Here is a 4,203-nt window from a genome sequence, read left to right on the forward strand (position 1 = left end):
ACAGTACATAATACAAAAGACAAAGTCCAAGTAAAGTTCACTAATCTTTTGTATAAGACGCTTCAGGAGAGCAAAAATTCCACAGGGGAAAAAAAATCATGTTGTAGGAGTAGCAATTTGCTGGTATTCTTCCACCCGAAGAGCTTCCCGATTACTGCTCATATTTGACTGTTCCTCCCAAAGGTGTGTTTTTACGTTGGTGTGTCTTAATGCCTTACCATCTAGAGTTTTGCAATATATGCAACAAAATCTATAAAGAGGCTCTGGGCAGGTGCCACAGCCTTGAGCACTCAGTGTCAATTTGCTGTGATGACCTCAACAGGGTATAATGACACAGAGTTCACTGTTTTCTTCAGGGAAACTGATCTCTGCCACCTGAAGAGCAGTTGTAATTCTGAGTGATCTTCAGTCCTCACCTGGAGATTGGCAAGAATAGTTCACCAGGAGGAAATGGCTGGTTTGGAGGTTGGCGTCTATGGCATTGTACCTGTCTGGAGTCCCACCCCTCCTCAAACCCCACCCTCTTCAGGCTGCACGCCTCAAATCTCCAGGTATTTCTAGACCTAAAGTTGGTAACCCTATCTCCTTCCTAGCCAACCATCAACCTACTTTCATCTGCCCCTCTAACTTCAGCTTTCCATCTCCTCCCCCCTCCCTGCAGCCCCTATCTAGGAAGAGTACAGTCTGTCTCTGCAGTGGGAACCAAAGCAGCTCACATCCTTGTCCTTTCCCCCTTTTGTTCTCTACAACAACCTTTTGAGGTATGTTAGGCTGTTAGTCTGGGACTGGTCCGACATCACCCACTCAGCTTCCACAGCAAGAACCTGGGTCTGGCAGACCCTGCTCTGAAGCACTAACCAGTACGTCACACCGGCTGTCATAGGGTGGCCAACTCAGAAAAGTATAATGACACAGAGTCCACCATTTTCTCCAGGGGAACTGATCTTTGCCATCCATAGAGTAGTTGTAGTTCTGAGTGATCTCTGGCCCTCACATTAAGATTGGTAACCATGGTTCCCCAGAAGGAAAAGTACAGTCTCCTCTCTCCCTTTTGATCTGCACAACAAGCCTGCGAGGTAGGTTAGGCTAAAAGTCTGTACTGGTCTGAAATCATCCACTAGGCTTCCACAGCTAGAACCTGGGTCTGGCAGACCCTGCTCTGAAGTGCTAACTGCTACGCCACACTGGCTGTGGTATCGCCTGGTAGCAAAACTGAACTCCAGATAACAGATCTCTCTCTCCCCCTGGAGAAAAGAACTCCTTTGGAGGGTCGACTCCTTGGCATTCTATTCAGCTGAGGCCTCTCCTCTCCCCAAACTCTGGCTTCCATAGACCCGACCACAAAATCTCCAGGAATTCCGCAACCTGGAGCTGGCAACCCTAGTCAGGACTAGTTCCAATGAGTTCCCTTCAAAGGCCAAAGTAGGCCTGGAAAGGGCCTCCTGCCTTTGCCTTTTACTGACAGAACCAAGCTTGGTTGCCTAGCAACAGCCACTGAGGGAAAATTTAGTCCCACAGCAGGAAGATAAGTGAATGTTTTCACAGCCTGTGCCCCACCTCAGTAGCAAGCCAGCTGCAGAAGAGGCAAGCAGGAGAAGCTTCTTTGTTGGGAGAGATAGCTGTTTTGGCAGTTTATCCTGCCAGGGAATAGTGGCCAAGCTGGCAGTGGGTGGGCAAGAGGAGTGGACCCAGCACCCAGCTAATGGCACATGAGTACTCTTGAGTGGCAGTTGATGGCCCAATGACTGCTGGAGTGCATAGCACAGCCAATGGGAGAGCTCGAAATGGCCAATATTTTAAGCTTTTATATATTTCAGATAATAGCAGACCTATCACTCTTTTACCTGTGAATTTATTTAGTTTTATTTATTTCTCTTCCATTTATATCCTGTCCTCACCACTAAGCAGGCTCATGGTTGGTGGTACATCTGTGATAGGTTTTTGCAGCTGTTCAAATGGTGTCTCGCCTTTTCTATATTTTAGTAATCTGCTTAGAACTAATAAGTCCTTTACTCCCTAGTGTTTTGTAAAGGAAAAAAAAAAGATTAGAATATCAATTATTTTCTCCTGCTGACTTCAGCGTTCCATACAACAATGTGGAGGAGTTGAAGCAATTGAGAAATTGAATTAAAAAGCAAAAACTACAGAATGAACAAGACTTTCATTCTTTAAGGATCTCTCTTCACCCCCTTTGGAAGTGGTTCCAGATTCCTTGGCATCCATTGTGAACCAAGTGGAATATCTACCTGGTCCATTCAAAAAGGCCTATTCTTAGAGGTACTTAGGCCCCAGTCACACAAGCAGGGAAATGCGGGGGGGGGGAGGCGTGGCTGTTTGCCCCGGAGCAAAATAACGCACAACTACGTGATCAGGCGTTGGGTTGAGGTCCCGTCGAGCTCCCATGGTTAGGAGGGAGGGGCCGATCACACGACGGAGCAAAGAAGCAGAGTGGCACGGCAAACAGGGTTGTGGTTTTTAAAAAAAACTAAAATGTGTGCATGCTCCGTTGGGTGCTTGTGCGCATCCCATGGAGACTTGGGGGAAAAAACCCTTTTTGCGAGGGGACATGGGCGGGCGCCGGATGTCACCAGAAACGTGATCAGATGCCTGCCCTTGACCCATGGTTTCCGGAAACTAGTACCTCGGAGGTACTAGTTCTTTACCCTGCATCTTCGGTGGGAAGCCTCGGGTGAGCCATGGGAGCTCTACGCTTCCCAGATGTGGTGCTGTGATCGCGCCCGGAAAATCCGCCTATCTTCTGTCTCTCTAGCATGGCTAATGCTCCGTGTGACCGGGGCCTAAGTCAGGGATTCGCCAAAGGGAAGGGCAAACAATTTGCTCAATTTGTGAGGACAGCTGAACTCACTAAAACCAACATCCAAAGTTACCGTTGACTTCAACAGGGACCTCAAATTGTGCTGTGGATTCAATATGCCTCTACTGAGGGACTCTTTGAGAAACTGAGCAGCAGAATGCTCCATGGAAAGGCTGGATTCCAATGAAAGACATTACTGATCTCTGATACAGTGCACAGAATATTTCAAATAATCACCATTGCTTTTGAAGAAATATCCTAAATTAAAATAAAGCACAAGTAGTTATTCTTCCTTTTTTTTTTTAGTCTGGATTGATGTGAACTTTATTGTTTTAACAGCATCTTTCAGCACATGTTAGAGGGCAGAAAAGAACAGAGTTGGAGGATAAAAAACACAAACAGAAGAGGAATCATGGAGGTCAGCAGAGAACTCTTGGAATCCAGAAGCGAAGGAGGGATGAAGGGACCTGATTGGTCAAAGTCTTTATCATGAACGCACCAAGGCTGAGAATTCATCAAAACTAAGTCTGCCATCTCCATTTGTATCTCCAGCTTTCAAGAAATCATTGATTTCTTTATCAGTCAACATCCTGCTTCCAGGCTTAAAGTTTTGCAAGAAAGACTGTAATTCCTTCCTCCCAATAAAGCCATTTTGATCATTGTCCAGAATTTGGAAAACTTTCAGCAGTTGTTGTTGGGTCTTCTCCTTCATCCCCACCATTTCAAAGAACTTCTTGTGGCTAAAAGAGTCAGCAGCTGAAAAGGCTCCCACCGCCTTCTCAATAGCGTCTGCATTGAGCACATCAGTCATCACCATCTTTGCAGGGGTCAAACACGCTCTGAGCATGGCTGGTGGATTTGAGAGGTGCTAAAAGAAAGGTCAAGAGAATTAGTGTTTGTTCATGTTTATAGATATCTCCTGAAAGTCCTGCTTATTTCACAGCTGTCTAGTGCTAGAGCTGAAATAAACAAGGAATCCTAAAGCTATACTACGCAAGCCCACCACCCTTGTATCTCTCATACAGAAGGCTGCAGTTCATAAAGGAACCTGTTTGGTAGCCAAGCCAACCTGCAGTCAATCTGTGATATATTCTGCTTGCATCAAACTACTCAAGCAGAAGCCAAAAAAGGTTTCACACTGTTCTGTTGTTTAGATGAGAACTTTCAATGGAACAGGGCCATCAGGTGGGAGTCTGCTTCTGCTGTCTGTCACTGGAAACCACACCGTCTCCCATTTTTGTGGGATGCAGCAATTGTTTTGATGGTGGAATAAGAATCTGACTGCAGCTGATCTCTGGGAAAGTCCACTGTCTTCCAGCCTCATTAGACTGTAGCAGATTTTGCCACTCTCCCAGGGGGCAAATAAATGTACACATCCAGGGGTCATT

At 46.1% G+C, this 4,203-nt stretch overlaps 1 pseudogene; it reads right to left on the bottom strand.

Moving 5' to 3' along the window:
• Positions 1-3,302: 3,302 nt before the first annotated feature.
• The window catches only part of LOC107107650, a 4,724-nt pseudogene continuing 3,823 nt past the window's right edge, over positions 3,303-4,203 (bottom strand).

This window comes from Gekko japonicus, unplaced genomic scaffold, assembly GCF_001447785.1.
Source record: "Gekko japonicus isolate JY-2015 unplaced genomic scaffold, Gekko_japonicus_V1.1 scaffold6629, whole genome shotgun sequence".
In the NCBI taxonomy this organism is placed as follows: domain Eukaryota; kingdom Metazoa; phylum Chordata; class Lepidosauria; order Squamata; family Gekkonidae; genus Gekko; species Gekko japonicus.